The sequence below is a fragment of the Enoplosus armatus genome, chromosome 5 (assembly GCF_043641665.1).
Source record: "Enoplosus armatus isolate fEnoArm2 chromosome 5, fEnoArm2.hap1, whole genome shotgun sequence".
Lineage (NCBI taxonomy): Eukaryota > Metazoa > Chordata > Actinopteri > Centrarchiformes > Enoplosidae > Enoplosus > Enoplosus armatus.
The window spans coordinates 12,744,193-12,757,407 of NC_092184.1; the positions used below are offsets into that span (position 1 = coordinate 12,744,193).

At 41.8% G+C, this 13,215-nt stretch overlaps 1 protein-coding gene across 1 annotated transcript in view; it reads left to right on the forward strand.

The window, feature by feature from the left end:
- schip1 (schwannomin interacting protein 1) overlaps positions 1 to 13,215 on the forward strand; it is a 197,249-nt gene that overhangs the window by 13,613 nt on the left and 170,421 nt on the right. The window lies entirely within an intron of this gene.

The window sequence follows — 13,215 nt, forward strand, 5'->3', positions numbered from 1 at the left end:
TTCTATCAAGATGTGGATTTTTCCTCATGTTGATTTTCCAAGGCCAAGAAGAATTTCACAAGACATTATTTGGGAGGTTACTGGTTATGTTTTCTCTTGTAACCTTAAAACAGTTTGAAAATTAAATCTAACCTTGTGTCAGCTAAGCTGCCAAACAGTCTATTAGCCTCAGCCTTTTAACACAATATTATATGTATCAAGTGCATATTTAAGACCTTTGTTTTAAAACGAGTCCGCGTGAAACATTACAGTCAGCCACAGATAGCATTCTCAAATAACTAATGGCGGTAACATTTGCATTATTAGCTAACTAGCTACAGCTAACATGAGCACTTAGACACTTACTAACCATCATTTTTGTCATCACTGACGGTATAGAGTTGTGCAACTGTATATTTGCAACAATATATATAATATTTGCAACTGTAAAGTGCAAAGCATTGCATTGTGGGGTTGTTTGCTGAAAGTAGTGTGCATGCCATGAACACTACACACTACTACACACAGATGTTTCACCTTAAAAGCCTCCCTGGGGCTTAAAGGGCATAATCCCTTCCTTTCCTAAGCCTGTAATGTAAAAAATTTGCAGGACATGTTGAGTTTTATTAACAGCTGAACGAACAAAAACGACCTCACAGTAGAATTGGATTATTAGTAGATTATTGAGTATGATATGACTGTTGTACCAAAGGAATTGGTGCTGCAGAATGTACATTGTACATGTGAGCCATTACAGCACAGGTTATTACATCCTCCTCAATACTTTTTACACTGCCTTTAGTTGTTCATGCTGGACACGTCCCAAGTATTATTTGAAACTCTGAAATTATTTTAATAACACCTTTTTATTTGAGAATTTTCAGCATATGAGAATCTACATAGATATAATGTGCATACCCCGGAGTGCACACAATCTTATGCCTAGAAAGTGATGCTCCAAAATAGCCATTGATTTTGTGAAAGCCCATTGGGAAGATATCTTGGAGATTTATCATGGCTGTGTGGTAGTGAGGAAAAACGAGGAGAGGAGAGAGCTGATGTCTCCAGGAGGTAGAGAGAGAGAACGATGAATGGCGAGAAAGCTGAAAGGAGGAGGTGAGAGATCATAGGGAAGATGTGGTGGATTTTGGAGTGATTATGAGGATAATAACTCTGCATTAGAGCCTCTGCGAGCCTCCGTTCGTGTGGGTGTGTGAGATTGAGTGTGTGCGCAGGCGCAGCTATGTCTATCAGAGTACCTCATTTCTTCATCATTTCTTCTTCATCGCTGTCCAAACTGCACCAAAGATTAATGTTGACCATTACATCTGTGGACCTTTTTAAAGATACACACACTTACATGCTCACATTAGCTCATGTACACAAATATAAACACACTAACAGTCTTCAGTGGCACATTAAGAGCATCTTATGACCCCACCAAAAAAAAAAAATCAATGAAGGCTGTTACACAAATGGAGAAGAGCTGACAAGTGAAAAAGAGCAAGAGGGCAAGATAGATCTCGATCAAGGCACTGGGGGAAGATAGGAAGAATGTGGAGTGATAAGGGCGTGAGCATTTCAGCTCATTTTAGTCTTCTCACTTTATGGCATTTGCTGTTGTTTATGTGAGCACACCATCCTGAATCACTTGATTGGATATTTACAGCAGGCTGTGTGTGGCATTTCAATGAGAATGATAGTTTACAGCTGGTGTAAGGGGATTTGATTGGATGCTGTAGCTCACTGCAAACTCCCCCTGAGCTTCTAATTGGTTATTTATCTGGAAAACATGCCATTTAGCTGACATTACTTAAACTAAACAAGCATATAGCCCGCACGCATGCTCACATATGGCCTCATATAGACATGGATGTGACACATATATGCACACACACAGACTATAGCAAAACATAAATCTGCTGGAAGCGTCTTCCCAACCATCTGCAGCAGTAATAACAATCTGGTACCTAAAGCTACATGCTCTACTGTTATTACAGCACACTTCTCTCTGCACACACACTTTCCCTCCAGTTATCTCATCTACTCTCTTTTTTCTTCTCCTCAGTCTCGTGCTTTCTCACCCCCACTTGCTCCCTTCCTCTCACACATAGGGCTTGTCCCCCTCTTTAGCCCTTTTCATACGCAGATACGCTCAGTCCTCATGGCCAGTGAGTCTTCCATAATGAGATCCCTGGAGGAGAGAGGAGTAGCATAAAGAGCAGAGGGCGGGGGGGGGGGTGGGGGGGTGGGGGGGTGGGGGGCAGCAGAGGGGAGGAGAATAGTTGAGGGTTGATCGCCTCTCTGACCTGCTCAGATGGGAAACCTCTGGAGTAGTTCACGATCTCTATACCCCTCCTCTCTGTCTCCTCCCCCTCTGTTCATCAGCGGCCTACCATTACTGTCCATTAACCAGATCAGAGGCATTATAATGCTCTTCTGACAGCATTCCAGCTGTGTGTACAGTACACTTGGTGTTGAGGAAGGGCTGAGGGAGAAGTGGAGACAGAAAATTAGTAGCAGTCCTCAGAGAGGAGAGGGCATCTGTAGCAGAGTGAAATCGAAAGCGGGCATATGTAAGAGGAGGCTTGGGACTGCAATGGAGGGTCAGAGGTGAAAGAGAAAATAAAGTCTGGGTTGTAAATTACATGTTTTATCTTATATGGTGTGCAGCAGGTCCGTAAGCTATTCTCTTCTCCTCTTCTGATCTGATCATTGGCACCTTGCTTGTCACATAACCACAGTCCTCGGAGAGAGAAAGCGAATGAGACGATTCTAGAAAACACACTTTCTCTTATGTTTTTGGGATTGTCAGCTACAGAGCTCAATTTCTTTTTCTTTTTTTTGTCCTCTTTATGTAATAATCCTTCTTCGGTTATTCAGCTTCAGCTAAAACCAGCCACAGATTAGTCCTCTTTCCATCGACCACAAGGAGGCTAAGTAGAAAGGAGTGATGAGCCGGTCAATGACTGTTAAACTAGAGGCACCTCCCTGATATCATAAAGTCCAGGCTGTGACAGCTAGCTGCTGATTGTCTCATTAGTCTGTGCTCTAACGGAGAGGCAAGCTTCTTGTCACTGCTCTAACAATGTATTAATAGTTTAAGCAGGAGTTTGATAAAAGGGACTCCTCGTGAAATGTTCTCTGGCCATTTAAGGGGACATTGTGTTTGGCAATGTGGTGTTGGCTGTCCTTGACACAGACACATGCATGTTTCCTCACTCCCACCATCTATTTATCTACCTCTCTGTCTGTCTTTCCCTGTGTATGTCCATCTATTTGTCTTTCTCTGAGGCACACCTAAGGTCTTGAAAGAGATTATACTAAATACGCATTCAAATGAGTTTTTCAGAGGCCAGTGTGCTGTTGTGTCTCTCTGCTTGGTAGTGGGCTGCTCACTGGGCTGTTACTTTGTCTTTTCTTTCTTCTATTCTATTCTTCTATTTCTTTCTTCTATTTTCAGAGAGACCTGGTGGGCATTCTGTAGTTATTGTTAAAGCGGTCACAAATGACCCACCAGAATTGTTTCTGATTAAATTTGATATTAGAATTAGGCAATGCAGTTGCAAAGTCATGGATCGTACTTCTACAATGCTACGGTTTAATAGCTGGGCAGGCGTTACAGGAGATTTGTGAGGCAGCAAGTCTTGTTATCATCTCCTCAGAGTTTGCTTTTTGGTCAGGCTTGCAGCTGCAGGACTCGATCGATTCTCAGTTGATGTTTTCCAGACTAAGATCTCATAATGAAAACTGACCATGTGAGATTTTAGGTCAGCTTCTGTGAGAATAACCTTTAGCCACTCATCCATGTTGGATGTGTGAGTGTGAGTGTGAGTGTGTGTGTGTGTGTGTGTGTGTGCGTGTGCGTGTGCGTGTGTGTGTGTGTGTGTGCGTGTGCGTGTGTGTGTGTGTGTATGCAAGTGTGTATTTGTAATATTGGGTAAGTGTGTTAAGTGTGCTAGTGGACGCTCTGGAGATGTCCTGTGGGTGGATTTCTCACAGCCACATTTGATCTCTGTCGGCACTTTCTCCTGTCTTTTTGATCTATGAGTCGGGGATGAAGGGAGGAGGTTTTGTCCTCTAATGTGTTATGTTCTTTTCTTTGTGATGCAGCAAAGAATGGATACTCATTATGTGCACCAAACTAAAGGAGTGAAAAGATAGATTGGAGATTGCTATGGGCCAAATGCCAGGCGTTCCTCTAATGTGGTCCATGTGCACGTTGGCGTGTAAAAACCTAGTGTTGTCGGATGTGAGTGCGCTTTAGTGTGTTGGGGAATCTTCCCAGCCAAGAGCATTTGCTTTGAAGTTGTGCCTTTGTCTATAATAGATTGTTGAATCTTTGAAGCCACAGTGAAAGCACTGTATTTGCATATGCATTTACATCAGCTGTAGAGGAACTGTACAGGCATGTGTGTGTGGAAAGCATGTGTGTCATGTCCACCCACGTACAGAGCACCTGTCTAGTTGCCCCTCTAGCAGTTTAAATGTTGTCCTCATAATCTTCTAGCATCACCATGGTAACAGTGAACTTGCTCAGGGTGTCCTTATTTACTTATGCAAATTACGTCCTGCAGCTCTCCAATCTGTCAATCACAATCCTGAGCGTATTGTAAAAATTCGGCCAAAAAGGTGAGAACTGTGAGTTATGTAACCTTCACTGAGCACCAGTTTGTCCAATAATGTCCACAATATGTATGTGTCAAGTGCTGTCATCTGTAGAAAGCAGTGCCTCTAAAAGTTTTTGAAGCTGTAGCAAAGCTCACATTACCTCATGGCCATGGCTGAACTTTTCTCTTCATTTATTTCTAATCCTATAATCAATGTTTTGTTTTTCAGACTAAGTGCTATAGTGTTAAATACCCATGCAAGCTTCAAGCAGACCCAGCAGCATCTCACCTTCATTTGTCTAAGTGGTGGAAATGGGAAATTAAGAGGGATGAGTTACTGCTGTGTTGTTTGAGCTAAACAAGCAGCAGGATCCTTCTATGCCTTTCCCTACGTCTTGCAGAAGGCACAGAAGTCCCTGTGGTTTTCTTTTTAGTCTGGCCTGAGTCTTCTCCCAAGCCTTACCTCTTGTTTATTCTCTTCTTTTTGAGATACCAGAAACTCTTCTTTTTCTTCCAGCTTCTTCATCTCTCTCCTCTCTTCTTCTATCTGCCTTTCTTTACTCCTCAACTCTTCTCCACCTAGGCAGCTCCTTCCTAAAACTCCTCTACCAAGTGTCATATTTTCTTCTACTTTTCTACGTGCCATCTTCTGAAACCACTGGATTTGTTGTGCAATTTGTAGTGACAAATCATGTCATGAAATTGTATAGCAAAAAAAAAATCTTATTTCAGGCAACGTGGTCTGTTATTGGCTGATCCATCAAGGATGAGAGTCAGCAGCTCTGAGTCTGATGGTGGATTAACCCCGTTTGGTTGAGATCGAATTGCTGCACCAAGTGAAGCAGTTCAAGTATCTCTTGGTCCTTTTTACAAGTCAGTGTGAGATTGACAAGCAGATCAGTGCAGTGCCGGCAGTAATGTCGGCATTGTACCAATCAATTAGCGAGTCAACCTTCACCTATCGATCATGAGCTTTGGCATGAGATTGTGGATACAAGCAAGCTCATTTGGAAGTAACTCTGAGTGGAACCGCTCCTCCTTTGCATCAGAAAGAGCCAGTTGAGGTGGTCCAGGAATCTGATAAGGACACCCGCCTGGACACCTCCAACTGGGAAGGAGACCCTGGTGCGAACCCAGAATATGCTGGGTGTGTTATATATCCCATCTTTGCCTAGCTTGCCTCCTCCATGACCGGGACCTGGATAAACGTCAGAAAATGGATGAAGATTTTAAATAACAGTAACACTATCCTGACAACTTGGGACGTAATAATGATGACTGAGATCCCTGATGTTTATTGGGCCTGGTGATTGTCACTAGTTGCCTTGAATAAATTATTCTGATCTCGATATATGAAACACAAATAGCTCAGTGATCCCCTTAATGAAGCAATTCCAAAAAGCCTCATCAGTCATGGCAAACAGGAAACACTCTGGGCCTGTAGCCACTGTGTATGGTTAATGACTACTCATGAGTTACTGTTCTGTCTCCGTGAATATAATGGTGTGTGTGTGTGTGTGTGTGTGTGTGTGTGTGTGTGTGTGTGTGTGTGTGTGTGTCTGTCTGTCTGAGTGTGAGGGAAAGAGGTTTACGATACTGTTTACAGTAAAACATTTATTTTGAACAATGATATCATGCATCAACTCCAAATGTTCCACCTCCTACAGTCATTTAGCAGATGCTATTTCCTGCCACAGAGTGAAAAGGGAATGAGAGAGCAGGATTAGTACCCAAAATACCAAGACCGAGAGAGGAGAGAGAGAATAAGAACGTTGGGCAGACCAAAGCAGACCAAAGCAGTTGCACTAACTGAGCAACACGTCATGATTTCTCTAGTTTGTGCTGCTGTTGACACAAAGGTGGGCATGCTTTTGGAGGGTGCTTCAGAGGGCTTTTTGGACATTGTTCAAATTTGTATTTTCGTCAACTTTCTTTTCTTTTTCAATAAGAAGCCAATTATACAGTACATGTATCACTAGACTATAAAACTTTAATATTTTACTACTATTTTAAGATTAATGATTTTAAATTACTTTTGACTCAACTATAACTTTGTATAGTTTCATGCTCATTAATCCACAGTGTGCCGTAGTTCTTGCACATGTGTTCGCACATTTATAGGGCAGGCTTAAAATAAACTCCATAATCACGTGCATGCAAGTTTCTTTCTAAGGCAGAAAAGTTTTTAAACTAAATTTCTTTGTATGTATATTGGAAGAAATTTCAGGAGGAGCAACAGAGGAGAGATCCCTCTCCCAGGACGGACAGACGTGCAATAGGTGTCGCGTGTTTTAGCTGCTCCTAGTAACCCTCTCCTTGCTCCTCATCTCATCATATATTTTCATGTAGGCAGAGGGACAGAGAGAATATAACGTAGGGTTACCATGTTTTTGGGTTTTTTTGGTAATTATTGTTTAAACACAAAAAAATGAACACTATACATCATTATATGTATTCAATGAGAAGTTGGCTCAGAGTCATGAGAGACTAAGTTGGCAGCAGGATGAGGAGATAAAGAGCTTCGGTGAAGAATGGGGTGTATGAATCTTTAAAACTGTAATATGCAGCTCTCAGGAAGAACAATGACTCATAAAATAATTTCGCTTTTTCCAATTTATGGCCAGGCGGAACCTTTTAAGTGAGGCAGCAATGAGAGTATGTTAGCCTTATTAAATACTGTAGGAGGGTAGCACCATTACAGCATAGCAGCTAATTACTAACCCCAGATGGCATTCTGAGGATCCAACTTTTCCGCTGGTGGAGTTTTATTTACTCAGCACTAAAGACTTAGTTGACTTCTAGAAGTTAAACATTTCTCCTCATACTTATTACTGCTTTAATTGGTGCAGTGGTTAACCATCTCTACTGGTGGTGAAAATGGCTGCACAAATATAGAGAGTCCGTTTCAAATATTACAAAGACAGAGGAATGAATTACTGGGCTTATGAGCTCAGTTTTAATTACCTCTCATCGTACAATCACTGTATCTTTTTACATCTCTTTCCTCTCTCTTTCTTGTTCTTTCACACTCTCAGTGTGTTGACTGTTAATTGGCTTGTCTGTCACCCCAAAATACTTCTCTCTTTGGCGTGTGAGGCATACAAATATATATTTCCTTGTTGCCTCGCTCTCTTTTCCTGGTTCCTTATTCGACTTCTCTACAATCGCGGAGAGTATAAAGCAGTTTTGTGCAAAAGGAGATATTATTGTTTGACAAAAGTGACATTTGCACTTACAAAATGACTGATAGATTCACACCTGAAGAATTTAAGGTATTTTTTTTAGAAATGGTAACCTAGAATAACCTCAGGCTTGACAAAATGATTAGAGATTTGCAAAATTTTGCATGACAAACTTGAGATGATGTTTTTTTTTGTGTAGACATACCACTTTCCAACTCTATTTCAAAGTCTGCTTTTCATACCTTCCATTTCTTTCTCTGTCTCTCTCTCTCTCCTTTATACTTTATTCTCTCATTTTTCTTTTTCCTCTCCATACTTCAAACAAAAAAGTATGAGACCTTATTAAATAATTTCTGGTGCCGTGTGCATCTTTCACAGTGGCACCGCTGGACAAGGTCAGAATACTCACTTTTACACAGACAGCTAGACATATTTTTGCAGGGTAGAGAAGTATAAGGAGCAGGTCTGCAATTTCATGTGTTGAAATGGAGTCTGAATTTCAGTGCTACCATGTATGCACCAACAAAAGCACTAATTACTTCCTCATTAACCTGTGTAAAGGTGTATGTGTGTGTGTGCGTGTGTGTGTGTGCATGTGCATGGTCTTCTAAAATATTCAATTTCCAATTCTTAGACCTTTGTTGTCACCTCTCTCCTTGACAATCTGTCTCTCACACAAAGAGAACAACTTCACACAGTTTCACCGCCTTAAATGAGGCCGATGCCTCGAGATTAGTCAAGAAAAGTAAAACAAGAGACTTGAAGGATACAGAGGCAAGGAGCTTTGTGTCAACTAATTATCGGTTGTTCTAGAGGTGGTACTGCAGACCTTGTTTCACTGCATCTCAAATTCAATTCTGAAAGGAATAGTTCAACATTTTGGGAAATGTGCCAATTCACTTTCTTGCTGAGAGTGAGATGAGAAGCTCGATACCTCTCTCATGTCTGTATGGTAGAAGTAGCTAGTTATCTTAGCTTAGCACAAAGACTGAAAACAGGGTGAAACACCTGGCCTGGCTCTGTCAGAAGGTAACACAATCTGCCTACCAGCACCGCCAAGCTCACTAATTAACAGATTATATCTTGTTTGTTTAAACCACACAAAAACCGTCATGTAACGTGTAACGCCATGTTTTTACACATCAGTTTTTGTACATGCTAAGTTAAGGCTGCTGGCATCAAAGTGTCGTATTTACTGTACGGATGTGAAAGTGGTATCAAACTTCACATCTAACTCTCAGCAAAGAGCATATTTTCCAAAATGTCAAACTATTCCTTTAACATCCTTGCTTCGACTGAGCTAATTTCACAATAATAGACAGCCAATAAACAGGATTCAAGTAAATAGCCACCATCTACATCAATGACTGGCATGCAGCATGACGTTCAGAATATCAAAAAACATGTATGTAATTTCTTCATCTCAGCGTGCCTGTGTAACCAGACACACTTGAGCTAAATCAAGATAAATCAGCAGCCTGTTGGAAGGAGCTTGGCTGTATTGGTGACAGCAGGGCTGGTGTCTGTAGTAGCATGTGTAGAGGCTCTGTAATGGTTATATTTAGCTCCTTATCTCCCAGACGGCTCTCTGAGCACACAGTCGCCTGGCACAGCAGCCTATTCTGGTGAGGAACTGTACAAACTAGGAACAGTTAATGCAATTCTGTCCCAGACAAAACTACAGCCTCAATAATAATCTTTTGTTTGGACAGAATTTTTGCTCTGTATTTCTTGCCCCTAAGTGTATAATGTCTAGTCTTCTTTTTGCAGCACTTGTCAGTTTTATTTTACCCCAGCCTTACTTGTGGTCCAAGAAATACAGATTTCACTGTGTTTCCACCTCACCTGTATTGCCTCTTTACCTTCTTCCATTCTCTCCCGCAGCTCGTTTCCCTCAGTAATCTGTCTGGCCGAATGAGAGTTGGAAAGAGGGTTGGTGTTTTTTTGTGACAGTGTGTGATGTTCCTTCTGATCCCTCTGAGTGTTTGAAGCTGCATTACATCAGATTCTCTATACTGCCTCCAAAGCCCCTCTGTCACAGTGTATTTGTGTGTGAGGGTGAGCTGAGGCATTGATTTTCCCCATAAGTCCTATATAAACATGTGAAACACACACACACACACTTGTACTTGTCTATACTCACAGGATTGCACATAGACACAAAACAAATGCATCAATGCATGCTCGCTGCACACTTTTACACTAACAGGTATGTGCACAGATGGCAGTATATTGTGCTGCTGCTGCTGCTGCTGCTGGAACACTGGGGCTTTCTCTTCTGCATTATAGATGAGGAAGCCGTGAACAGCTTGTTTGCTTTCTAAATTAAGTTTTTCTCCCTTCGCCTCTGTCTCTCTCTGAGAGTTGTTGCATGTTGGCTCTTTACACCTCAAGACGAGCCAAAGCTTGAGCACATCAGAGGGCATTTGTGTTGGAGTTTTTTTGTTTGTTTGTTTTTTGCATGTTTGCACACGTGTGTCAACAAGTGTAAGGAGGCTCTCTGCTGGTATTTGGTTTGAGCAGCTCTCATCTTTAATGCATGCTGCCCCGTGTATATGGAAGTAACACCCTCTGAGCTAGAGGCTTTCCTGCTGGTTAGCTTCTAGCAGCAACCTGCATAAACAGGAACCACCTTGGCTGAACATTGAAGCCACTGTGAAGTGCTTTAAGATTCATTGGACAATGGCCACAAAACACTGCACTGAAGTCACGAAAACTCACGGCATCTCTCTATGAATAAGTAGATACCTAAAGTCTTGGTGACAATTTGAAAAACTTGTGTCATTAATATTGAGGTTTAAAGAGATGTATGTTTTTGGACGTTTGGCTTGACTGACATATGCCATATTCACACTGAGCCATGGTGGCCGCCTTAGGTCCACCCAGGCTCCATCCCTGGAAATCTGAACATCCAGGCCTGAAAAATCCCTTCAGAAACCCAGTTGCGTCATAAAGTCCATGTCTACGATTATCTTCCACTATTCATCCACTTGTTTTCTCGTTGTTGTCTCCACGCTCTCCACCGACCACAGGATGTCAGACAAAGATAAAGAAAATGAGGGTAGGAAAGTGGGTAAAGAAGAGTGTTGGATTGTTTTCTCTTTGTCAGAAACAATGATCAGTGACATTGTGCATATTTCCTTTAGAGCTTCTGATTTGGTTTATGTCAGACCAACGGGATACTACATTCTGAGTTAATGAAATCAGACATACAACAAAGTGCAGAGCCATTCAGTGACATTTATTCAGAATAAATCAAATGTTATAGTATATACTGTTCCGCTACAAAATCTCTGTTACTTTAAGTAAATAGTTTGCTTCTGGACTGCTCTCCTATAGTCAAACAAACACGTGCTGAGTGGTGAGATTATCTTATTTTACCTCAGTTACTGGATATCTATTGGATCAAATAGTGGCTCCAGTTTGAAAACCAAACTAAACCTTTATTCAAAACAGAGCCAGACTGCATGAGCCCAGTTAGAGACATCATACGCTTCTACTGTGGAACTGCTGTAAATAATAGAATATTAAATTAGTTTACCTATCTAATTCCTTTATAGACTATGGCATATATAAACAGCCTACAAACTCAGAGTCTCTATGTTTCCAACTATCAGCCTTTCTGTGTATTGACTCTTGGACGTGTCTCCTTGTGTTGCTCTGTCCGGCTCTTACTGAGGTCTGGGCGAGTGGATCAGAAGTTCCTGCACCTTTTTGTATAACCTTTAGCCAGGCTGGACACTGCTGTCCTTTCTGTTCCCTTCTGGTTTAATTTTCTCTGGTCAGACTTTGACAGAGCTGGGTCGGAGGCCATTGATTCACACAGAGACAAAGAGGAAGGCAGAGGGAAGACCACACAGTTGCTGCACAGTTTGCTGGTGTAAATCATGCTCACACACACACACACACACGTATATATCCATTTCACTTTTCCAAGAAAGACTTGTTGATCTGCTACACTACGTGCATGCACTACACGCACAAACAAACACAAATGAGAGCATTGCCTCTCTGCTTGACTGGATGGCAGTGAATGCCTCTGGGCTTGTCTCTATCTTGTGCTGAGGGTGATCTCTAACCTTGAATGCTCATATGCTCACCCTATGGACACACACAAACACACACACACACACACACACACACACACACACACACACACACACAGACATAACATGGTCTATGGAATCCACAGAACATTATTATGGTGTGTGATGTCTCTCTTTTGGAAGACTCCCTCCTGTCCTGGGCAGCTTATTCCCGTGTCAGGCACCCTGACTACCCTGAATGTCAAGGAGAAATGACTTATCAGTCTCCCATCCATCTCTTTGTCTCCCTCCCTCACCCTCATTCCCTTGTTCATGCTGTCGGTCAGTGTGGCCCCGAGGGGGGAAGCTAGCCAGAGGTCAGACCTCCCTCCTCTTCGTCTCTGTTCCTCTCCAACTTTCTATCCACCCTGTCCAGTGGGACAGAGGGTCACTGAGTGACATTTATCTTCACGGATATGGAGTATGCTTTCAGACTGGGAAATGGCTTTTTGTCCATGTATTTGTCAGTGTGTGTGTGTGTGTGTGTGTGTGTGTGTGTGTAGATGTGCCCTTTGGCACTGAATAGAATCATTTTTGCTGCTCATCCTCTAATGGTGAAATCTGCAGTTTCTATGATTTTAAACGCTGAACTGCTTCTAAAATGTTACCAGGAAAGTGAAGCACCATTGTGAAAATCCCACTACCAAAGATCAGATTCGTACATTTAGTGCTTTCCAGATCTGGATTCCCGTGGCTTTAAAGGGGCTGTGACTTATATCTCGACACTTGAAAAAACATTCTGCATGGCCAGATATCAATAGAGGAGAGTTTCCTTTTTGCACGTACAAAATAATCTCAACTCAAGGTCCTCTTACTAGCTTTATCAGAGCGTTCAACCAGATCTCAACTGGCCTTCATCATTTACAGTACATGACCACTTGTTTTCATGTGATCATCTTTTCGTTACTATGATGACATTGAACCAATTCCATTTACTAATGAGGACCATGAGGTGTGTTTGGCTCGTGAGTGGACCGTGAGATTATATTGTAACACATACACACACATCTCAAGGTCAAGAATGAACTTCAAGATTGAATTGTTTTTTTTAAACAACCCCTTCATAGTCACTTCAGCAGGAACAAAGTTAATTCTGGTCTTGCAGGCTGTTTGATTGTCTGGAACAAATGTATTGTGGAGCCTCAAACTCTCACAGGATGCAAATAATGATTTTCACACACTATTTAGCTTTAAGAAAAAGGAGCAAGAGACAGCTCATGCTCAAACAAATATCCTCTGGGTGTAGCTGACAAACTGAACTTTTTAAAGGTTTAAGGTTAGCTGTCAACTGTTATGATTTCATTAGTAGCACTTTTAGGGCTTCTCGTCCTGACCTTGAAATAGTAGTTTGACATAAAC